The sequence below is a fragment of the Chenopodium album genome, chromosome 24 (genome assembly GCF_948465745.1).
Source record: "Chenopodium album chromosome 24, dcCheAlbu1.1, whole genome shotgun sequence".
Taxonomy (NCBI): Eukaryota; Viridiplantae; Streptophyta; class Magnoliopsida; order Caryophyllales; family Amaranthaceae; genus Chenopodium; species Chenopodium album.
The window spans coordinates 9,136,758-9,162,907 of NC_137857.1; the positions used below are offsets into that span (position 1 = coordinate 9,136,758).

At 35.1% G+C, this 26,150-nt stretch overlaps 2 pseudogenes; both read right to left on the minus strand.

Annotated features, from left to right (window-relative positions):
- Positions 1-268: 268 nt before the first annotated feature.
- LOC145611336 (putative calcium-transporting ATPase 13, plasma membrane-type pseudogene) lies at positions 269-3,647 on the minus strand (annotated as a pseudogene).
- A 7,397-nt stretch (positions 3,648-11,044) lies between these two features.
- On the minus strand, positions 11,045-14,300 carry LOC145611556 (putative calcium-transporting ATPase 13, plasma membrane-type pseudogene; annotated as a pseudogene).
- Positions 14,301-26,150: the final 11,850 nt, after the last annotated feature.

The window sequence follows — 26,150 nt, forward strand, 5'->3', positions numbered from 1 at the left end:
GTCATGGACTCATGGTGTCTATAATAAGCATCATTTTAGTCGCTTCTATGTGATCATACTACATTTTGGTGCCAAATAGGACTACTATGAAGATCAGGGAGTGCTGTTTGCTTGTTTATGTGTTACTCTGCACCATATTTTGCCATCAGAAAACTAGATTATGAGAACGAAGTATTGATTTAATCTTGACTCTTAAGTTTAGGAAGCAATTGAAGATAATCATATACAAGTATGTTTTTTATATAATAAAACATTGACTGCAGCTCACACCAATAAATTTGAACAAAATAAATCGTAGTTAACATATACATAATAGTGAAGTAATAAAAATAATCGAGCAATGAATAAATCTAAGCTATCTTAACTGTACTGTGAATAATCCTATCTAGTTTTTCTTCCAGAAGCATGCGTTCTGCCATTTGATGTAGCTAAAAAATGGTTTGTCTGCGACAGGTATGAACTTGACGAGCCACCCTAGAGGCCAGGATACTGCTGCAATTCCGATACAAACACCCCACTGTCCCCAATTCAATCTTTCTGTATTGGCGAATTTCTTTAGGAACTCGACCATCACCACCTGGAGGATAATGGTTATGGCAATGATGGCTAGGAACAACCTGTTCTTGTGTATCCCTTCAAAGATGTTCTTTTTCTCCAGCTTCCTTGCATTAAATTCATTAAAAACCTGACACAACACGAAGGTATTGAATAGCAGGGTATCCTTCACCTTGCTTTCTACACCAAAGATCGATTCTCCCTTGAATTGTAACGTCAACAGGACTGCAATCTGGTATAGGGCTTGAGACATCAGGTTTCTCCACATTACGTTGGTGATGAGTGGCTCCGTTCTTCCAACAGGTGCCTTGTCCATCAATTCTTTTGCCGGCTTCTCAGTGGCAAGCGCTAAGGCACCTAAGGTGTCCATTATCAAATTGACCCACAAGAGTTGAACTGCAGTTAGTGGAACCTCACCTGCTGAAACTGCTGCTACAAAGTTGATCGTCAGAGCAGCAACATTTACAGTAAGCTGGAACTGGATGAACTTTTGAATGTTGTTGTAAACACATCTGCCCCAATTTAAAACTGTTGCTACTGAAGCAAAATTATCATCCAGGATGACGATATCTGAGCTCTCTTTTGCAACTTCGGTCCCTTGTATTCCCATGGAGAGCCCTATGTCTGCCTCTTTCAATGCTGGTGCATCGTTTGTGCCGTCTCCTGTTACTGCAACCACATGACCTTTCTGTTTGAGGCATTGCACCATTAGAAGCTTATCAAAAGGAGAGGATCTAGCCATGACGCGTATCTTGTCTACTTTCTCGCTTCTTTCTTTATCTGTGTAGCTCCGAAATTCAGGACCCTCAACAACAGCACTGTTAATGTCATCACCAGGCTGCAATATCCCACATTCAACGGCTATTGCTCGTGCAGTGAAAACATTGTCCCCCGTTATCATCTTGATGTTTACTCCGGCATTTTGGCAGTCTTCAACAGCCTTCTTTACCCCAGGTCTACACGGGTCCTTGAGACCTACCATTCCAAGCAACGTTAGACCATCATCAATGAGCTTTTCTTGATCCATTACTTCATCTTCCTTATGTACTAATTCTTTGTGAGCAAAGGCAATGCATCTGAGGCTGCTAGCTGCCATGCTTTGAATTATCTGCTTGAAAGTTTCCTTTGCCTTATGATTCATAGGCTTAAATTCTCCTGATGCATCATAGTAAGAGGAGCATTTATCTAGTATCATTTCAGCTGCACCTTTCCAGTGTACATAAAGTTTATTGTTTTGTTTATCTTTTATTAGCACCCCACTTCTTTTCTTCTGTGAGTTGAAGGCTTCCACATGAAGGATCTTACAACCCTGGTTCAGCTTCTGCATGTCCATGTTGAGCTCCAACACAGCCCAAGAGAGTAGGGCCTTCTCTGTTGGGCTGCCTGAGAACTCGTAATCTGAGCTTGATGTTGAACTCTTGTAGACACTTCCTGTGGTGTTGAGCCCAACGCCTTGTTGGATGAATGCAAGAATTTCAGCATCAATCTCAGAGGTTGTGCCTTGTTCAATAAGATTCTGGCCCAACCAGACATTTGTGACCTTCATCTGATTCTGGGTGAGAGTGCCTGTCTTGTCTGTGCAAATGGTGGTGGCGGACCCCATTGTCTCACATGCTGAGAGTTTACGAACCATAGCCTGATCAGCCATCATTCTCTTCATTGAATAAGCGAGTGTAAGGGTGACAGCCAATGGCAACCCCTCGGGGATTGCAACCACAACAATCGTAACAGCAGCAGCAACTATTCTGACGACAGCATTAAGCACATCGTTCACATTTGTTTTGCTTCCATTGAATTCTCTTTTGCCACTCTCATCTTTGGTATGCCCTGTGAAGTATCGAACCAACAACACTACAAGTACGAGGAAAGCCACAGCCAAGCCAAGCTTACCAATTGAAGATGTTAGCTTGTTAAGCCGAGCTTGTAGTGGTGTTTGTTCATCTGTGTTGCGACTTGCAGAACTCATCAGCTCTCCCCAGACTGTATTCATCCCAACTGAGGTGACGAGCATCTTACCATAACCATCTGCAACCTTTGTCCCTGAAACCAAGTACGGATGTTGAACTCTGTCAATGCCCACATGATCACTCTCCCCTGTCATGCTAGACTCATCAACTTGTAATGAATGACCATCAATGAACAAACCATCAGCTGGTACTTGATCTCCAGTGTTCAAGCAGACAATGTCTCCAACAACAATCTCATATATTGAAACTTGTTGTCGCCGCCCGCCCCTTACTACATCTATCTTGATATTATTGCTTTGTTTTGATAGCTTTTCAAACTGTTTACTCTGTCTGAAATTACTCATAGAAGATACAATGATGACAAGGAAAACGGCTACAAATATGCTTCCTCCATCATACCATCCCTCTTTCGGTCCTTTCTGCTTGATTCCAAAACCAAGAGAAAGAGCAGCGCAGAATAGAAGAGTAAGGATGGTAAAGTCCTTAAAGGCTTCCCATACAAAGTGAAGGAACCCTTGAGAAGGTGGTTTTTTGTACGTGTTTGTGCCAAAGGCTTCGTGGCGGTTTACAAGGTCTTGCTCATCACCATGAATACCGTCATCAAGACTTGTTTTGAGAGCAGAAGCTATAGAGTCTACCCCACCAGACTCTTGAAGTTGTTGAAGGTTTTTCTGTTTGGTAATATTACTAAGGGATTTTTGATCTACATTCGAGAACAGTTGTTGTGGTTCAAGGCTTAAGATAGTGTAAGAAGAAGAATGTGATAACTTACTGGGCTCATTATATCCTCGTTTCTTTTTGGGGGCTATAGAGAGGAGGGCTCTTGAATAGTATATGGTAGCAACAGCACGCCGCCACCTTTTGCTGGGTTTGCTGAGGTTTTCAGGTACCTTCAATAAAAACTCTATGCAGGCCATGTTTGCATGCATCAAATTTGACATGTCTTTGTTAAAAAAACACACAGGAGTAAGATTTTCTAGGTGGTGTTTGTATTACGAAAATGGTCTATATTTTGTTCGTACTATGAAAATGTAATCGTAAAGGCAAATGGTGTCGTTTAGTTACTACTTATTTTCGTACTATAAAGGATTTGTTGAGCAGGCCGGATGCTCTTTTAGGCCGGCTTTGTTTTGAAGGACGTAGCTGCTTATTGGAAATATTTGTTATTTTGATGGGTGTAACATAAAATTTGAGCAAAATGCAGGTTAATTTGGAGGGAAGTGGTGGTGCTATGAATATTTTTTCATATACATATTTATAGTGTTACGTTATATAGCATATGAAGTTTAATAAATAATTAAAATGAACAATTAGTTAAGACACGTAATCAATGAAGTCGACGGACGGTGAATGCATTTAATACGAGTAATATTTGCGGCCTTCCCTTAAGTGGGGGTTCTGGTAGAACTAAAAGCAAATTTTGTGTTGATGTTGAAATCATTTGTTTGTGTGTTTGACTGACTACACGGTTATAAGAGAAATGAACGAGTATACGAAGTAATTACTTCTCCACCCGTCAGAAACTTCCTATTTTTCGCCTTTTATCGTTTTTTAATACACTAATACTTTGTATATTTTTACAATATAATTAGGTCCGATTCACTTTACTTTATTTTTGTTGAACTGAAATTATGTTTACTGAACTGGAATTATTTTTGTTGAACTAAAATTAAATTTATAAGTTGAAATTATTTTTGCTGAATCGAAATTAATTTTAGTGATTATCAGTTATTATTCTTCTTTGGGGTTACTAATTTTTACTGATTTGAAATAATGTTACTAAACTGAACTTATTTTTGCTGAACTCAATTTATTTTTATTGAACTGAATTTATTTTATAACCAAAGCATGTAATAGATTTGTAGTGTGTGCCTTGTATTTTAGTTCCTTTCTTTTAGCCTATGTTGTAATTTGCTCTTTATTTATATAGTTCTTTTTGTCAAAAAAAAAAAAAAAAAAAAAAAAAAAAAAAAAAAACACTGAAATTATTTTTACTGAATACTTTTTTTTTTAAGGTGAAGTGAACAGGTTCTTATAAAATATTGATCTTTAAAATTTCTCATAAAAAATGATATTTTTAAAACTACACATAAAGGTATCCAACATTACGTATCTCATATTTTATTAATTTATTTATTTTTTTAAAAAAGTAAGATACGTATCTCATTTGAGTGACATGACTATGTGTTTTTTTTTAAAATGAGAACTTGTGGCCAAAGTTATAAAAGTTTGACCATAAAACTCATGCACTAAATTATGGAATAGACGGTAATATAGTGTATATTTATTTATAATTGTATTTGTTGTTGATTTATTATTATAAGAAAACTAATAGAAGTCAACATATAAATATTACAAAAACTCAAAGTGATAAGAATTAAACGTGTATTTTTCACCTAAGAAAACTGGTAGGAGGAAAGGGAGGGTTCCGCTCAACTGGTCAAATAGGTTCAACCAGAATCACCAGATGAGGTGAATTGCCCCGATTTCTCAACATAGTGACAAGGCATGCAAGACACATGCGATTTTAATGTACTGTTTTTTTCATTCTCAAATTTTCACTCATAACCAACCAACCTCCATTTTCTTCCTCCTATACCAAACCATGACCACCTCCAATGAAGGTGCTCAAGCTCTCCTCTCGTAAACCACCAACCCCACCATCACCCTGAGAAAAAATGTTGAAACAAAGGGCATGATTTGATAGAGTTACGAGAAAGAAAATAATGTTGGAAAGCTTGATTATATTGATGAATATACATGAGTATATATAGTACAAGATTAAAACATTAAACATACCAAACTATGACTAGATACAATATGTGACTAGCTAGGTACGTTAGCTAATTAAAAGGGATATACTTTGACTATCAAAATTAAGGAGTAACTCAAGGGATTTACATATTCTAAATAATAACCAATTAAATAATGATAATGACGGACGTTCGGAACGAGAGACCGACCTTTGATATAACATCTCGAATCTTGTTCAATGTAGGAATTGAAGTGGTGGTGAGATAGGTTGCATTGCAATGTGATTCTCCAATAAGGTTTGGAGAGAGTGGAGCATGAGAAGGTTTGTTCTTTTTTTTTTTTTTTTTTTTTTAAATAAGAAAAAGAGAAGGAAGTGTATTAAAGGAGATTTTTTTTTTTTTTTTTTGGGATGGAGGAGTTGCGTGAAGAAGTAAAAAGATAGTGTATATATATATATATATATATATATATATATATATATAGAGAGAGAGAGAGAGAGAGAGAGAGAGAGAGAGAGAGAGAGAGAGAGAGAGAGAGAGAGAGAGAGAGAGAGAGAAAGAGAGAGAGAGAGAGAGAGAGAGAGAATAAGAAGTTGTTTAATGGGTGTTTTTCACGGTTTTTCAACACATGAACCATTGAAATTTAAAAAAATAAAAATAAAGAAATTTGCTAGCGTATGCTTGCAACAATTGGGAGGAAAAAATATAGAGGTTCCTTCACCACCATTGAAGGCGAGATAGAAAAATTATAATGGTGGTGGTGGTGGTGGTTTAGAATGGAATGTTATGTTTCTCCATAATGGTTTTGGAGAGAATTTCGTATATGGTAACACATGGTAGGTAAACTACGGGATATCGAAAAAGGTTTGTTTCTCCGTGTAAGGGGTTTGGAGAAAAAAAATATATATCAATGGCATCTCTTGGTATATGGAATACGGGGTGCCAAAAGAGTTGAGCGAAAAGTGTGATTTTGGTTTGAAGCTTTTTGAGAAGAAAGTTTGATATGGTCACCATCATTTGTCGGCGTCGGCAAAGGGTTTTGATAGTGTAATCATGGTAGTAGCGGAAGCAAGAAAAGATGGATTAAAAACTCATGATACCATGATAGAGTTATGAAAATGATTGATGAATATACACGAGTATATATAGTACAAGATTTGAACATTAAACATACCAAATATGACTAGATACAATATGTGACTAGGTACGTTAGCTAATTATAAGGGATATACTTTGACTATCAAAATTAAGGAGTAAATCAAGGGATTTACATATTCTAAATAATAACTAATAATGATAATGATATAATCATCTTTGGGCGTGTTCGGCACTAGCTTTTGAGTAGCTTTTAGTGGTATGACCAAGTCAAACCACTACTTAACAAAAAATGTGAGTGTTTGGCAAAGTAGTGGTTAGGGTAGCTCTTATGAAAAGTTAGAAAAATTAGCTTTTGGAATTAGAGGTAGCTTCTAAGGTAGCTGTTGAAAATTTAATCTATAGTTTGAAAAATAAAATATTGATTTTTATACATAACAGCTAGTCAACCGCTACTTTACCGAACACTTATATTTAAATTATTTATCTTCACAGCTAACAGCTACCTACACAGCTAACAGCTGCCTCTACAGCTACAGCTACAGCTACATTCACAGCTATATTTTACCGAACACGCCCTTTATCCTTCATATGATTAACCCCAAAGGATAATTGTATCATTCTTCTCCATTGACGACCTACCCTTGTCATGTTCATATCAATTTCTCCATTGAGCTCCGTTGAGATACATAAAATGTTTCACATGTTGAGAAACTTGTATTTTTTCCATCTTACTCAAAGATGCAAAAATACAAAGTAATTTGTGTACTGTTGTATATGCTCAAATAGACATGAATGAACTCAACACCATACCAAACCAATTAACCAAACGAGTGAATGACATTAGGCGGGTTTGTTTTGTTTGCGAATAATAAATTTTAGCAAAAAGTGTAATTCTCAGCTCTTTAAACATCAAATTTTGATTTCATCACTTGTTTGTTCATTTTAAATAATTACCCTAAAATTGAATAAATTTAGATTTCACCAATTAGTTATCAATTTTCGTTTCAAAACTTAGTTTATTAATGTTTTGGGTCACTTTGGCCATTTGGATTCGATTTGAGGTCAAAACACCCTAAAAACTATCAAAAATACCTCAATTTAAATGTTTCACGCAAATCGAGGTAACTTTCCACACAGAAAAAACGAGGCATTACCAATATTTTTTTTTTGGAAAAATTATAAATAATAATCTCAACTTTGCTTTATTTTCTTTTCATATTCTCAACTTTGAATTATTCTGGAATAATCCGAACTTTGGAGGCTGTTTACTTTCTTCAATTCCAAATCGGTCAACAAAAGTTAATGACTAATGACTTATTATAACAGGTCACTTGACACGTGTTAAGTCCTAATTGGTTCAAAATTTTTACAAAAAAAAATAAAAATAAAACAAGAACAGAAAAACACTGGCCACCTCCCTCCCCCACCGGCGCAGCCTAACCCCCAACCTCACTGCCATGACCACCTCCAATGAAGGTGCTCGAGCTTTCCTCTCGTAAACCACCCATTCCACCACCACCCTAAAAAAAATGGTGAAACAAAGGGCATGATTAACCCCAATGAATAATGGTATCATTCTCTTCATTGACGACCTACCCTTGTCATGTTCAATTTCTCCATTTAGCTCCGTTGAGATACATAAAATGTTTCATATGTTGAGAAACTTGTATTTTTCCCATCTTACTCAAAGATGCAAAAATACAAAGTACTTTGTGTACTATTGTATATGCTCAAATAGACATGAATGAACTCAACACCGTACTTTGTTTGCAAGTAATAAATTTTAGCAAAAAGTGTAAATAACCACCTCTCAAGACACCAAAATTTGATTTCATCACTTGTTTATTCAATTTAAATTGGGATTATTCTACCAAAATTGATGAAAGTTGGGATCACTATTATTTCTAATTTTTCCAAAATTAAATAAAGTTAGATTTCACCACTTATAATTAGTTATCAATTTTCGTATCAAAAGTTAGTTTATTAATGTTCTGGGTCACTTTGGCCATTTGGATTCGATTTGAGGTCAAAACACCCTAAAATTATCAAAAGTACCTTAGTTTAAATGTTTTATGCGAATTAAGGTAACTTTCGAAACACGCAAAAATGAGGCAATACCAATTTTTTTGGAAAAATTGTAAATAATAATCCCAATTTTGCTGTATTTTCTTATAATAATCCGAACTTTGGGGGCTGTTTATTTTCTTCAATCCCAAACTGTTCAACAAAAGTCAATGACCTATTATAGCAGGTGACTTGACACGTGTCAAGTCATAATTGGTTTAAATTTTTTACCAAAAAAAAAACAAACAAAAAAACACCGGTCACCTACCCTCCCCCACCGGCGCAGCCCAACCCCCAACGCCACTGCATTGGCTATGGTGATTGGGATTACTGCTTGGCTACGTTGGTAGGTGTTGGCCTTTTGGCTGGCGTGACTGGGCTTGCTGCTTGGCTACGTTGAGATTATTAAAAGAAAATAAGGCAAAGTTGAAATTATTATTTCTAATTTTTTCTAATTTTTTTTTTTCAGTATTGACATCAAATTGAATCTAAAGGGCCATAGGCCTACAGTGACCTCCAAAACCTCAATGTACCAAGTCTTGGCACCAAAATGTTACGTATTATTATAAAAGTGGAAATAAAATTCAAATTTTGAGGGTCAGTATTATTGAAGAACATTGGGCTTTCCGCTTCCTAGTCAGATACTCAAATTGAGAATCATCATAATTTTTACAGTAAATCAATCGCTTTCCTCCCCCGCTTCATGTTGCAAACTTGGGACCAACCATCAAGCTGTTCTATTCAGAATTCACACATTAAGGTGCTTTCAATTCCCTCAATTTCTCAATTTATTTTTGCTTTTTATTTTTTCACACATTTGCCATAATCTTGATTAAATTGTGCCCTATTGTACTTGATTTGACAATTCTTATCTGGGATCATATTCAATTTTATGCCCATTAATTTGGGCTAAAAATGGGGAAGCAAATATTCCCACCTTTCTCATATTAAAGTTTCTTTTGCTTATTGCACAAATTTTACGAATTTAAATAAACTAACAAGAGTTTAACTGATTATAGATAGAAAAAAAGAATAAGATAGTTGAGTTTGATGGATTAACAATTAAATTAAAAAAGGAAGATTGTTTATTTGTTTAACTCAATGACAAAGGGAGTATTAACATTGATAATTAGTTAAACTCTTGTTATGTTTATTCAAATTCCTAAATAAATTTTTTACAAAAATAAATCACATTTAAACTCTTGTTAAATTATCATCTTATATTAATCCCACTTTGTGATTAACATTGAACAACCAAATCCAGAGATCATAACTCCAATGGTAAGCCAATTGGCGATTGTAAAGCTATTTTTCCTTCTAGCTAATTTATACCACAATGGTTAAGCTAATTGACATTTAGATTTATAAGCTTTATTTTTTAAATAATTAATACGGTATATTATTAGAGACAATTAATTTCTAAACTAATTAGCTTAGCAAAGTTAATTTGCTTGGCATTAGCTTGGCCAAGCTAATTATTGAATTATCTTTCAATGATTTGGCTATTAGCTTAAAAATTATTAAACTTGCAAGCTAGTCCCCAAAAGTAACCATTGGAGTTGCTTAAGCCTCAAAATTGCCCAATATGTCAATCCCATGTTACTAGAGCAATAAGACCTCAAAGTTGGAGGTTGTGTTTATTTCGAGTTAATCCAAATATAGCGGAAGAGAGGGTTATATCGTACATACAATAATACAATATTACTCCAATTCTTACGTAACATCAATAAAAAAAAAAATAAAAAATAAAAATAAAAACGATGCCCAAAAGTTGGGATTATTTATTGTTAAAAAATTCCTTCCCCTAAACTCAATTTTAAGTGTCATCGCTACAATAGCAATGCCAACTAGCTTAGATAGTTAGCCTCGGCTTTATAACCTCTACATCATTGTTCTTGCCAATAAGACTTCTTATGAATCAATAAAATAAAATTTAAAAAAAAAAAAAAAAAAAAGGGGGTATCCTAGTTTATACATTGTTGTCACAGATGGACTTTTAGAGCTTAAGAGGAAAAAGCTCTTTGATGTTGCATGAAATCTTCTATCATGAGATCTATGGCTGAGATTCTATTCTCCATCTGCCAGAAGATGCACAAATACTCTTTTGGAACTATTTATAATTCTGTATAAACTTTTATTCAATTTAGTTAATGGTAGCGGGGTACTACTTCTGCATTCAGGGCAAGAACTGCTCAACTATCTAGGCGCTAATTGCTCTAAACTTCGAATCAGTTTTGTTTATGAGGTAGTCTTGAATTCTTGATGGTATGTGATGGAGAAAGTTGTACTCATATTTTCTATCAGTATGCATAGGTAGGCAGAGCCGCATTTCGCTGTAGGATAGGACTCATAGGAGAGATCAATTTAGTTGAGCTACTACTTGCTTGTTTATATTTTTAGGAATCTGTTTGATTGAGTACCAAGCTAATTTTATTTCAGCTTTATTCTGCCATTGATAAACTGAATTTATAGTCAAATAAACAAAGAATTGAGCTGTATGATTGTTGTAGCAGTCTTCTTTTATTATTGCTGATATCCAATCGTGTACTTAGAATTATGTTTCTTTGCTGTATGAAGCATATGATGGTACCATTTGTTTTGCAAAGGAATATGATTCTTTCTATACAAACATAAATGGTATGTACATTCAATGAAATTTAGCTAAACTAAATTGTTGACAGCAAATGTACAATGGGTTTACAAAAAAAAAAAAAAAAAAAAAAAAAAAAAAGCAAATGTACAATGAAATCAAATAGGAATAAAAGAATTTTAGCAGTACTAGTAATATAATGTAAACTATCCTTGCTTAGTTTTTCTTCCAGAAACATGCGTTCTGCAATTTGATGTAGATGAAAAATGGTCTTTCTGCGACAGGTATAAACTTGACGAGCCACCCTAGAGGCCAGGACACTGCTGCAATTCCAATGCAAACACCCCACTGTCCCCAATTTAATCTTTCTGTGTTGGCGAATTTCTTTAGGAACTCGACCATCACCACCTGGAGGATAATGGTTATGGCAATGATGGCTAGGAACAACCTGTTCTTGTGTATCCCTTCAAAGATGTTCTGCTTCTCCAGCTTCCTTGCATTAAATTCATTAAAAACCTGGCACAACACGAAGGTATTGAATAGCAGGGTATCCTTCACCTTGCTTCCTACACCAAAGATCGATTCTCCCTTAAATTGTAAGGTCAAGAGGACTGCAATCTGGTATAGGGCTTGAGACATCAGGTTTCTCCACATTATGTTGGTGATGAGTGGCTCCGTTCTTCCAACAGGTGCCTTGTCCATCAATTCTTTTGCCGGCTTCTCAGTGGCAAGCGCTAAGGCACCTAAGGTGTCCATAATCAAATTCACCCACAAGAGCTGAACCGCGGTTAGTGGAACCTCACCTGCTGAAACTGCTGCTACAAAGTTGATTGTCAGAGCAGCAACATTTACAGTAAGCTGGAATTGGATGAACTTTTGAATGTTGTTGTAGACACATCTGCCCCAATTTAATACTGTTGCTACTGAAGCAAAATTATCATCCAGGATGACGATATCTGAGCTCTCTTTTGCAACTTCGGTCCCTTGTATCCCCATAGAGAGCCCTATGTCAGCCTCTTTCAATGCTGGTGCATCGTTAGTGCCGTCTCCTGTTACTGCAACCACATGACCTTTTTGCTTGAGACATTGCACCATTAAAAGCTTATCAAAAGGAGAGGATCTAGCCATGACGCATATCTTGTCTACTTTCTCGCTTCTTTCTTTCTCTGTGTAGCTCCGAAATTCAGGACCCTCAACAACAGCACTGTTAATGTCATCACCAGGCTGCAATATCCCACATTCAACGGCTATTGCTCGTGCAGTGAAAACATTGTCCCCTGTTATCATCTTGATGTTTACTCCGGCATTTTGGCAGTATTCAACAGCCTTCTTTACCCCAGGTCTACACGGGTCCTTGAGACCTACCATTCCAAGCAACGTTAGACCATCATCAGTGAGCTTTTCTTGATCCATTACTTCATCTTCCTTATGTACTAATTCTTTGTGAGCAAAGGCAATGCATCTGAGGCTGCTAGCTGCCATGCTTTGAATTATCTGCTCGAAAGTTTCCTTTGCCTTATGATTCATAGGCTTAAATTCTCCTGATGCATCATAGTAAGAGGAGCATTTATCTAGTATCATTTCAGCTGCACCTTTCCAGTGTACATACACTTTTTTGTTTTCTTTTCCTTTGATTAACACCCCACTTCTTTTCTTCTGCGAATTGAAGGCTTCCACATGAAGGATTGTACAATCCTGGTTCAGCTTCTGCATGTCCATGTTGAGCTCCAACACAGCCCAAGAGAGTAGGGCCTTCTCTGTTGGGCTGCCTGAGAACTCGTAATCTGAGCTTGATGTTGAACTCTTGTAGACACTTCCTGTGGTGTTGAGCCCAACACCTTGTTGGATGAATGCAAGAATTTCAGCATTAATCTCAGAGGTTGTGCCTTGTTCAATAAGATTCTGGCCCAACCAGACTTTTGTGACCTTCATCTGATTCTGGGTGAGAGTGCCTGTCTTGTCTGTGCAAATGGTGGTGGCGGACCCCATTGTCTCACATGCTGAGAGTTTACGAACCATAGCCTGATCAACCATCATTCTCTTCATTGAATAAGCGAGTGTGAGGGTGACAGCCAATGGCAAACCCTCGGGGATTGCAACCACAACTATCGTAACAGCAGCTGCAACTATTCTGACGACAGCATTCAGCACATCGTTCACATTTGTTTTGCTTCCATTGAATTCTCTTCTGCCACTCTCATCTTTGGTATGCCCTGTGAAGTATCGAACCAACAACACTACAAGTACGAGGAAAGCCACAGCCAGGCCAAGCTTACCAATTGAAGAAGTTAGCTTGTTAAGCCGAACTTGTAGTGGTGTTTGTTCATCTGAGTTGCGGCTTGCAGAACTCATCAGCTCTCCCACAGACTGTATTCATCCCAACTGAGGTGACGAGCATCTTACCATAACCATCTGCAACCTTCGTCCCTGAGACCAAGTACGGATTTTGAACTCTGTCAATGCCCACATGATCACTCTCCCCTGTCATGCTAGACTCATCAACTTGTAATGAATGACCATCAATGAACAAACCATCAGCTGGTACTTCCGCAGACAATGTCTCCAACAACAATCTCATATATTGAAACTTGTTGTCGCCGCCCCCCTTACTACATCTATCTTGATATTATTGCTTTGTTTTGATAGCTTTTCAAACTGTTTACTCTGTCTAAAATTACTCAGAGAAGAGACAATGATGACAAGAAAAACAGCCACAAATATACTTCCTCCATCATACCAACCCTCTTTCGGTCCTTTCTGCTTGATACCGAAACCAAGAGACAGAGCAGCACAGAACAAAAGAATAAGGATGGTGAAGTCCTGAAAGGCTTCCCACACAAAGTGAAGCAACCCTTGCGAAGGTGGTTTTTTGTACGTGTTTGTGCCAAAGGCCTCATGACGGCTTGCAAGGTCTCGCTCATCACCATCAATACCATTCTCTAGATTGGTATTGATAGCAGAAGCAATGGAGTCTACCCCACCAAAATCTCGAAGTGTTTGTAGGTTTTTTTCTTTGGTAAGTTTGCTTAGGGAAATTTGATCAACATTCGAAAAAGATTGATGATGTGGTTCAAGGTTTAGGACAGTATAAGAAGAAGAGTGTAACAACTTACCCTCCTTGTGTTGGTTTTTCCGAGCAGGCAAGAGTAACGCTCTCGAATAGTAGATGCTAGCAAAAGCTCTTTGCCACCTCTTGCTCGGCTTGCTAAGGGTTTCGGGTACCTTCAATAAAACATCAATGCAAACTAAGCTCGCATGCAACGTGCTCGTCATGTACGTTGGTATGTCTTTGTTTGATAGTACTATTTTCAATTAAATTTTTGGGTTATGTCTATTGGGTGACACTCGAAAATCGGAATTTTAGAGTTTAATGATGTACAATAACAATGTAATCAAAGGTTGTAAGGCTAGTTTTGTTTGTAAATATGAAATGCAGCGAGTTGTTTGATATGGAGGGAAGTTATACAATGTAACATATATAGGTATAATTTATGTTATTACGCGCAGAAATAAAGTAGGCTGTACGTATATTTATATTTTCCTGGAATGTACGTAGAAATGTAGACGAAATTGGAATTGAGTTTGAAACGTGGATGTGACGTGTAGGATTTGGCCGAGTAGCACGCACTCCACACACTTTATAGCTACTAGTTGGAAAATGGAATGGGCCCTTTTCTTTTTTACTATGTTCTTTTGACATTTGACAATTCCCCATAGGTCGGTCAACAACATATTGAAAATAAGGTGATTTACGATGACAAATTGGAGAAATAGAATAGAATGGCTTGTTTATTATTCATCAATAGGTAGAGTATTATACAAAATCTACGCTCATAAGATAGGAAACAATCTTCCTAAAAGATATACTTAAATAATATCTTAACATATTATAAGCCTAAATATATTATTCTCCTAATAAGATCAATACGGAAAATACATCACATATATATTTTCCGATATCCTATATCTCTAACAGTTAATTCAACTTAATTCAGATTTTTATTTATTTTGTACTCCCTCCATTTTTTTTATGTTTAATTTAGGCACGCATTTTAATGAGAGGAAAAGAATGTTAAAACAAGTAAGGCCCTGTTCTTTTGAGCTTCTGGGCAGGGCAGAGCAAAGCAGAGCAGATAGAAGCAGAGTCGAGCCGAGCAATTATTATTATTATTATTACTACTACTACCACTATTATCGCATTATTATTAATCATTAAATTTTATTATTAAATATTAATTATTATTATTATTATATGAAGTATTAATTATAATTATCATTATTATTGAATTTTATTTAATTATTATTATTATTATTATTATTATTATTAAAGATTAATAATTAGTATTATCTTTAAAAATTAGTTATTATCTTAATTTAATTTTTATAATAAATATCAATTATTATTATAATTAATAATATTAGTTATAAGTATTACTAGATTTAAGCCCGTGCGATGCACGGTGATAGTTTATCATTTTAATTTAATTTAAAATTTTGTATATTTATGAATATCATTAATTAGATTTATGGATAAAATTCTTAATATCATAAGATAATTTTTTAATTTTAACACTATTGTTATCTTTTGTTGTTTTAATTATTTTACGTGGTGTTTGGTTTTTAAAATCTCAAAGCTTATTCACTAATTTTGCTTATGTGACAAGTTAAATTTTTAATTCAAAAATGTAATGACAAATCTCATTTTTTTATTGACCAAAATAAGTCTTTTGCTTATGCGTTTAATTCTCATGTATAATTGTTTAACTATTAAAAATTATGGGAAAATAGTCGTCTAAGATTTAGTTTAATTCGTTTCGATGAGTACAATATTAAAATCAAACTTTTATAATATTTGCTAGGGAGAGATTAAAGATATTTGCGATCAAAAATTTGCATCCATATATATGTAAAAAAGATATTACTTAGTTTTTTTATTTTTTTTTGTGAGAAGATAATTATTGGTTTTTAAAAATAATTTAAAATTTAATTATTCTTTATTCGTTGTTTTTACCTATGTGTCAAAATTCTTAAATCTTATTCGTCACATTTGCTTAGGTGGCGAGTAAATTTTTTAATTCTAAAATAAATTATTAATCTAATTTTTCATTGGACAAAATAAGACCTTTTCTTATGTGGCGCGCCGAATGCTCCCGAAAAATGCCTACTTTATTTATATATATTAGATTATTACTATTATTATAATTAATATTATTAGTTATAAGTATTATTATTACTATTATTATCATTATTATAATTACTATTATTATTATTAAATATTATATATTAGTATTATTATTATTAAATATTAATTATTACGGAGTATTATTAAATATTAACTATTATTATTAAATATTTATTATTATTATTATTATTATTAAATATTAATTATTTATTATTATTATTAATTATTAATTATTTATTATTATTAAATATGAATTATTTTTTATTATTATTAAATATTAATTATTATTATAATAATAATTCAATATTAAGTATTAATTTTAAGCAGAGCAGAGCAGAGTTGAGCAGCTCTAAAGAACGGGGCCTAAGTATGTCTGTGCTTAGCTTATTTAATCAACTTTATAGTGGGGTCAAATATAAATAAGATTATAAAAAATGAATACATATTAAATTTAAAAAAAATAATTAAAAAAATAAAAACACTTCCCAATAAGAAAGCGTCAATTAAAAAAAAACGGAGGTAGTGTTTGTTTGTGTCAAATAAGATCAAATCAAATTTAATTCAAAATAATCAGATTCATAATGATCAGAACTTTTCATTCTTGTTTACTTATTGCTAAATATTTTTAAATGGAAAAAAAAAGTAGAGGGCATTGTTTAATATCGCGTGCCACACATGTGTTGGCCAACGCCGGAGAATTAAAGTCAACGACCAGATTTTGACGTCAACTCGTCAAGGTCCCTCATCATCACAATAAAACTGACCTATTTCACCACTTTGAACATTTAAAATCCTTGCTCATACAAAAGTGAACATATAACTATTTAAGTACCTTTTGGAAAAAAATTGTTACTAAGTTGTACTATATTTATTTAGTAACTAATACTAACTATAATTAAATCATTAAGCAATTGAACGTATGAATTACCGAGTACTTCATATTAAATATGATTAAAAAAAAAATACAAAAAACCTCCATGTATGAGAATAAATACAACAACTTTTATGTATGGCTGGTCACACCGTGTGGCCAATTAACACACGAGTAACCCCTAATCGATCGAGTAATCTATGGTCGAGTAACCACTGATTAATCAAGTAACCCCTGATCACCGAGTAACCCCTGAACAAATAATCCCTAATAGACAGAGTAATCCTTGACCGAGTGAGTAACTCTTGACCAAGTAAGTAACCTCTGACTAGCCGAGTAACCCTTGACCAAGTAACCCCGACTATTTTTTCGAAAAAAAATGGTTGGTGTAGGGAATATTTCAAGCATCATAACCCCAAGCTTGAACCCCACTGTGATCATACACTTAAGTGTGGTGGCGTCCAAAGGGAAAGAAAAGAGAGCAAAAGAGTCGCCAACAAATTTTAGGAACTTGTAAACCGTTCACGAGGTGAAGGTTACACCCCTTAACGATCCATGAGATCGTCAACTCCAAAAGGTCTCGAACCAAATAGGGTTCGGGGATGAGGGTACGAATCCAATCTACAAAAGAAAGAACTCGCCCTATAAAATAGGCCTCTACTTTATTCTACTCGTATTTCATGTGCGCTTTCTGACTAACATGCAATCAATAGGTTAATCCTAAACCTGTTTATCTATGTTGGTTGAATATTAATGCACAAATAAACTATTATTGGCGATCACTTGAATTAAAATCATATTGGCCTAAACCAAATTATTAATTATCTTATTAAGCGTGATTTCAAGTACAAATTCCCTTTAAACATGCATCAAAGGCGGGATCAAGCAATAACAATAAAATATAAATCAAGCAACACAATAATCATAACGATCATAATCATGTTAAAGCTTAAATATAACGGCAAGATCCTAGGCATGATACCAACAAGATTAATAACAAATCCTAGCATGTCACTAAGCAATAAAGATCAAAGCTTTTACCCTAACATGGTACTAACATGCTATTAGAAAAGAGTAAAAGTCACCCTAAACATGATTCTAGAAAGCATTAAATAACATCCTAACATGATACTAGGAATATTAAACAAATCTAAACATGCTTTCTACATTGAAATAAAAAGGAGAGTAAGCTAATTTACTTACTTTGAAGCCTCGTACCTCTTTCTAATAACAAAATACACGCGTTAGTAAACTTCAATGAAAATAATAAAACCAAATAATTAAATTAAAGGAAAGAGTTAAAAAGTTTAGACTGGATTTGGGACCAAACCCTCAGAAAAGTATAAACCTTTCACGTCTAGGACGAAGGCAACTTCGAACTTGGATAGGTGTTTCAAGATCTTGTGAGTGCGGTATTGTGTTTGTAAAAGCAAGCTAAAAACATTAAGAGAGAAAGAAAGCTATATTGCTCAAGAGAGAGAAGAGAGAGAATTGATGATTGTAGATGATTAAAAACAGAGCTCCAGGACCCTATTTATAGGAAAAATAGTCCGAAAATAGGTAGAATTTGATAAGGAATAAAACTCCATGCTGTCGCCAATAAACCGACCTTGTCGCCAACTGTCGCCACGCGACAAGCCTGTCGTTTGGCGACAAAGACAGTTTTTGCGGATTTTGTTTTTATCATATCTTTTGATCCAAAAGTTCAAATAAGTCATATAATATGTCGTTAGAAATCTCTTGAAATCTACTTTCTAATGCAATTAGAATCAGATTAAAATCTTTTGTAGATAAAAAGATATGGCCGAAATAGTGAAAGGGTGTCAGTTTTGGATAGTTTCGTATTCCTTTCATATCTTTTTCGTTATAGCTCGGAATTAATATTATAATATATCATTGGAAAGATAATTTCAAGATCTATCCAACCATATAAAATTTGGATAAAAAATATGAGGCACAAAAATAATATCTGACTATCTTTGAACATCTTTAAATTCGAATAGAATTAGGACTTTAAAAATGGAAAGTTTTATTCAGATTCAAACTCTATGATCTCATCTTTTCAAAAAAGGATATTAAGATATTTTAGAATCTTATAGAAGATTCTAATCCATCCTAATTAGTTTAGGAACAGGATTAAACCCTTTAACTCTCCTCATGATCATTGGGTCGTAGGTAAAATCCGGTTTGGGCCCAGTTTAGTATTTTGGCCATAACTTCTTCATTATTCATCGGAATTGGGCTTATAATATATCGTTGGAAAGATCTTTTCGAGCCCCATCCAAATACACCATTATTGAACCCTTATCATGGACTAAACTAAACTGGATAATTTTTAATAAAAATTAACCACAACACTAGACTTTTCACACTTTCACTTCATTTGATTATCATTCGACGCAAAAGGTATTCATCACTGGGTTTGGTTTTGGGGAGACCATTTCAATTGTCATTGGAAGGAGATTTCTTGAAAGGAATACAGTTTTAATATTAGACTTTTGAATGTTATTGTTAAGGAATTGAGGAGAAGGAATGATAGATCTTTAAATCAAAAGAAATGAATACAGTTGCTATTCAATTTACTATACTCCGATTTTCTAGATTAGGGTTGTTAAGAATTTATTTAGCTTGTTTACGAATTATCACACAAAAATATTTAAAAATAAATAAATAAACTTTCAAAAAAAAATATCACAAAAAAATGCATCATCAATTCTGGTTTAAGGCGAGAAAAAATTTCATAAGAAAGCGACACGTTTACAGTTTTGAGGAGAGATGATGTCAACAATGTTTTGTTTTAGTAATAGTAGTAGATATTAGAATCGGATTGATGGATCATAACATCGTAATCATACCCATCATTTTTTTAGGAAAAATACACTTTAATAATCCAAACTAAGGGCGATTTACTTTTAATAATCTCAACTAAGGTTTATTATCTAATAATCCTAACTATGTTATGTGTTTGCCACCAATAATCCCAACCGCTCAACACTAAGTCAATGACCTGTTATAACAAGTTACAATGATACGTGTCAACACGTGACATGAAACCCTAACCCCCACCCCCTAACCTCATCGGACCAGTTGGCCACCGAAACCAACCAATTGACGAATCTCGACCCCCAAAACCACCAGCCCAGTGAACCTTGACCCACAAAACAACCAGCACAGCCAACCTCGACCCACAAAACCACCAGAGCCAACCTCGACCCCCAAAAACCATTTGAAGTCACATCCACTACCTGCAGTCACACCTTTGCAGTGATCTTTGGTCAACGGAGGTAGTGTGACGACGGGCTGACTCGAATACTAAGCTTCACCAATTCGAGTTTTTAGGGTCGGGGTTAGCTGGGAGGTTGTTTCGGGGTCGGCCGGCCGGTGTAGGTGGTTAAGGGGGGTGGCCACTGATTTCTGGCGAGGGTTTAGGGGTGGGGTTTAGGGTTTGACGATGGGGATAGGGTGGCTGGGAAATTTGGGATTTTTTTTGTTTTTTTTTCCTTTATGTTTTTATTTTATTTATTTTTTTTCAAAACTTGGACCACTATCGTATTGACACGTGGCTATTTAAACAAAAACAGAAAAAAAAAAAAAACTCTTTCAACAGGTTACCGGTCATTGGTACTATTGGTGGCAAACACATAGCATAGTAGGATTATTAGATTATAAGCCTTAGTTGGGATTATTAAAAGTAAATCGTTCGTAGTTATCATTATTATTATTGTTATTATTATAATAATAATAATTATTATTATTATTATTATTATTATTATTATTATTATATCAAAAAACAAAACCTACAAAGTCAATCAATTTACAAGAAATTGGTGGGGAGCCGAGATACAATCTGGGCCCCCACCCTCTAGCTATAGCGAACTCGATCCTGCTGAAGATGTGAGTAGCTGCACGAGCACCAATATCCTGAGTCTTAGCGAACGCCTAAACCCGCTTCATCAACGCAATAGCATCCTTCTCTAATTCCCCCAACGAAGAAAAGGATAAAGGAAGAAAACCATAGCCAATAGCCCTGCAACGCGCCCCATACTTGTCCCGCTTCTGCTGAACCGCCGCCGACACAACACGACCAGGAACGAAGTTAGACAACCCCGATTGTGTCAAAGGTGAAGACCCCGTCAAATCAACACATACATTAAGGCCTCTATCCCAAGAATAAAGCAGCACATCTGCGGGTCGTAGAGCCCCATCGTTTCCTCCAATCAACCCAATGTTAACCTCCTTTCGAGCAGAGATTCCAGACCGAAAACAAATATCAGCAAGGGTGTCACGAACAACATTGTGCCAATGTTTAATACCCACCATCCCAGCATAAGACACTGCATGATCCCCATAAATATCCCCGTCAAAAACCCTTGAGCAAGCAGAACACGGTGTTGAAACGGAGAACAAAGGAACACCTAACCGGTAGCAAAGAACACTACGGTAAGTCTTACCATTCATAGTCTGACCCAAACCCGATATCGGGACCGTCCGCAACCAGGCCGAAGAGTGATCTCCCTGCTGGGACTTCCATAAGGCTACCTGACGCGGTGTTAAGGAGAAAGTGGAATCCGCAGATGCAGTGACCTTCGTGAAATATATATCTGCCAACTTTTTCATGAGTTTGGGGGCAGCGATCTCACTAGGGTTACTCATAAGGTCGGTCTCCACAGTGCTGTTAAAAAGACTAAGAGCACCATCGAAGGCCGGTCCTGGACCAACAATACCAGAATGGCGAAGAAGCGTAGCCTGAAGACCAGAAGACTGCAGACGCGATGCAAGGAAAGCATAAAGCCGAACATCACCCGCCGAATAGACATCCAAACCACCACAAGAAAAAGGTAAGGTGGCAAGTCGCCATTGCCAATCACCAAAACCAGGCCCCGAAGCTGTTACAATGCGCTCCAAAGAAGCCCGAAGGGTCAAGTCAAAAGAAACATGTGCTGTTTCAAAAAGACGAGGAGGACAAGTGCGCATAGCAAAGTAGAGTTTTGAAACCCATTATTATTATTATTATTATTATTATTATTATTATTATTATTATTATTATTGTTGTTGTTGTTGTTGTTGTTGTTGGTATTATTATTATTATTATTATTATTATTATTATTATTATTATTATTATTATTATTATTATTATATCTCAAAAACATATAGAATTATACAACCTATAGAAAATTAGTGGGAAGCCGAGATACAATCTGGGCCCCCACTCCTCTAGCTATAGAAAAGTCGATCCTAATAAAGATATGAGCTGTAGCACGCAATGTCCTGAGTCTTAGAGAACTTCTAGATCCGCTTGACCAATGCAACAGCCTCCTTTTCCAACTCCCCAAGAGAAGAGAAAGAGAAAGGAAGGAAGCCATATCCAATTGCTCGACAACTGAATTCGTACTTGACCCGCTTCCGATTGGCCGCATTAGTCACTACCCGTCCAGGAACAAAGTCAGAAAGCTCAGACTGTGTCAATGGAGAAGACCCTGTCAAGTCAACACAGACATCGCGACCATGATCCCAGGAATAAAGTAACACATCTGCAGGTCTGAGAGTCACGTCGTTCCCTCCAGATAACCCAATGTCCACCTCCTTTCTAGCTGAAATACCTGACCAATAGCAAACATCAACAAGGGTATCCCGAACAACATTATGCCGATATTTATTGCCCACAATACCAGCACAAGATACCGCGTGATCACCGAAAATATCCCCAGCAAAAACCCTTGAACAAGCATAGCACGACGTCGAGATATAGAACAAAGGAACACCAACGAACCGGTAGCACAGCACACATCGATAAGTCTTGGCATTCATCGTCTAACCCAACCCCGAAATAGGGACCGCCCGAAGCTAAGCAGAGGTGTGATCGCCCTGCTGTTATTATTATTATTATTATTATTATTATTATTATTATTATTATTATTATTATTATTATTATTATTATATATGTGGTCACCTTGAAGGGCTTGAACCCTTCACTATTAGTATCAGCATATTCTTTTTTTTTCCCCCTTAATACATAGTATATCTCAAAGACTCAATATCTCCTTGTCATCCTTTTTTTTAGATGATGTTTTTAATTTCTCATACTCATAATGCATCTAAGTCCAGAGGTTTCACCTCAAAAACATATGACAATGAAAGGAGTAGCCTCTTAGCCTTATATTGTTTTTTTTTTTGTTTTTTGTTTTTGTTTTTTTTTTTTTTTTTTTTGGTGAAGTTAGCCTTATATTGTGGTGATAACTCTTGAATTCTTTCAATGTGAGATTCCATTACCACTACACTCCCCCTTTAGTCTTTTTTAAAGTGGGACAAGAGAATGCTCACATGTGAGTTGTTCATGAATACGTATCTAACATCTCATTTGATAATTTTTTTCTTAAGTGTCAAAGCTCAATCTAATGAAGATAAACTAAAAAAAAATAGTGGCATAGGAGTGCGGACCATGAGATTATAGGCAGGAGTTTTAAAAACTACTCCCTCCGTCCCTTAATACAATGCCTCTTTTGAGCATTTATTCCTCACATAATAAAGAGAAAGAGGCATTGTATTAAGGGACGGAGGGAGTAGTGTTTAGTGTATTTTTTTTTAAAAAAAATGTTGAATTATATGTATATAAAAACTTATACAATTTTTTAAGTAAGTGTTATGTAAAATATGTGGAGAAAATATTTATCACTAAATATATAAAATTAGGGTAATGTTATATTGATGAATCACATTTATATAGGATTTATAGGCACGTTTATGCTAAGTTTATAGTTGCTTTTTAGGTCGCAAATGCATAAGTGGTTTGTTATGTGCTCTATCACGCTCTGTTTGTGTTTTTCTTGATGTTTCAGGTGATTTCATAGTCATTTGGATGCTTTCGTAGTGTTTGGAGTTGATTCGGATGATATTTGAATCGAAGCCGATGGTTTGAGTTCATTAATCGAGGGATTTATGCTCGTGGATATTGGCTCTAAGGATTTTTATGCATGGGAAATAAATATAGCATCTACAAGGATCGTTATGCACTTTTCAGAAATAAATTTGTGTTAGAAACGAAGTTAAACGATATTTTACGAAGTGTCAAAACATACCTTTGGTCCCTCTTTTGATCATAACTTGAGCTCTACAGATTGGATTGAAGTGATTCAAGTTGCGTTGGAAACTAGACTTGAAGAGCTTTCCAATGATAGGTCACACGCCCCAAGAAGCCTCCTAGAACAGAAGATATAGCCGTTTTAATCCGATCATTACAATCAGTGAAGAGGTGTAAAACCGCAGGGCTCGCTGCGCCTCAGTCCCGCGCCACTCGAGGCCATTTGATCTGATGCTACTGCCAGGCCGCAGCTAGGCCTGTGCCCGCAGGTCTGGCCGTGTACCCTTGAAGCATCGATTAGCCTTGTCGTTCCACGATCATAGCAAGTCTTGTGACATGTCATCGCTTACCATCCAATAACATTCTAGTTTATGTTTTTTGTGTAAAAAAAACATTCTAGTTTATGTTTTTAATTATTTATTTTTATTTTAATTAGCCTAGTTTTAGGATGTTATAAATACTCAAGGGATATTATTTTTCTCTTATGCCGTTTTATGCCTTTTATTATTTTACGTTCTTTTAGTTTTCTCTCTTGAACCCTAGTTTCTCATGGCATCTCCATGGATGATTCTTGGGTTTACTATTTTAATTCATTGAGGTATTTTATTTCTATTTTCTTACTATTAATTATGTTTTCTTTATCATTTCTAGTTTTTATTATTTATTTCATGCTTGAGTAGTTTATTTCTAGGGTTTGGGAATCTATGTTTATACAAAAATGAATCTTGACTAATGTTTTTAATATTTTGATTATTGATTTCTCTAATTGATAGTGATTTATTGTTAATCTTGCAACCTGATCAATTGTATGATTAATTCATGTTAATAAGAGTTTGAAATGAAATATCTTACTTTTAGAGGCTTACCTACAATTAGCAATTCTGATTATGTTAGCGACCGAACTACATATGTTGAATTGAGAGCGTTAAGACCCGACCGTAGTCTTAGCAATTGCTCTACCCAAAAATTACTATGGAATTTTAAGGAAATCGAACCCAAACTTTCAACAGCTCGAACTTTTTGGGCCGCTGTTAAATTATCTTTCCTAAAGTTTGCTTCTCGTCACTTCAATTGGGCTCATTTTATTAACGATCAAAGATTTTAGCCAAACTCCAACCTTGAAATATCAAAACCAATCATTGAAATGAATTTGAAGAATTCAATCAGATCATTGATGTACAGACAATAATGTAGAGTAATGTCATATGTTTCCTCCATATCATATTTTATATTAGATGACACAAATTATTTAGACACGTTGGGTGAGTTGGGTCCATGCATACTTTCTATTGCAAATATTGTTGATTACATATTACCAAGAATTATAAAAATTTGATATCTCCTAACCAACCAGGCCACCCTCATGTCTAATTATACATACGAACTATTACGTAATACTCGTATAAATGAAGTATTTTCTCCGTTATAAACAACTTGTAAATTTTATATCTTAATATTACGCAAAGTAATTAAATTACATCAAGGATAATGAATTTGCTTTAAATTTACGGAGTAATATAATGATATATGCCATGATTTTACATCGCATGTAGGAGGAAGGCCTTAGGTAACTTTCGAAGATAAGTCGAAGAAAGTAAGAGCTTATCTTAAAAATAGAAATCACGTGGATATTGTACCGAGGGTCGAACTATTGTTTAAAAAAGCAGAAATTCTTTAGTCACAACTTTGAAAATTTTGGAAATGTTTGGTCAAGTGTTCCCATCTTCGATCAACTACTTGTTTACAAAAGTCTTTTTTATATGTTTTCGTCAACTCTAGATCTCACTCGAAACTTCACCAATTGAAATTGAAATTAAATTCACAAACTAATTGTCTATAGCGAACGTGAAACGCCACAATATCATGTGTGATGCACATTACTGGACTCTCATTTGTAAATGACTCGGTTCATTTTACTAATACTTACGTTAGAAAGTTACTCTTATTGTTGTTAAAGTTGATGTTTGAATAATTGAATTGCTACCTTTTTGT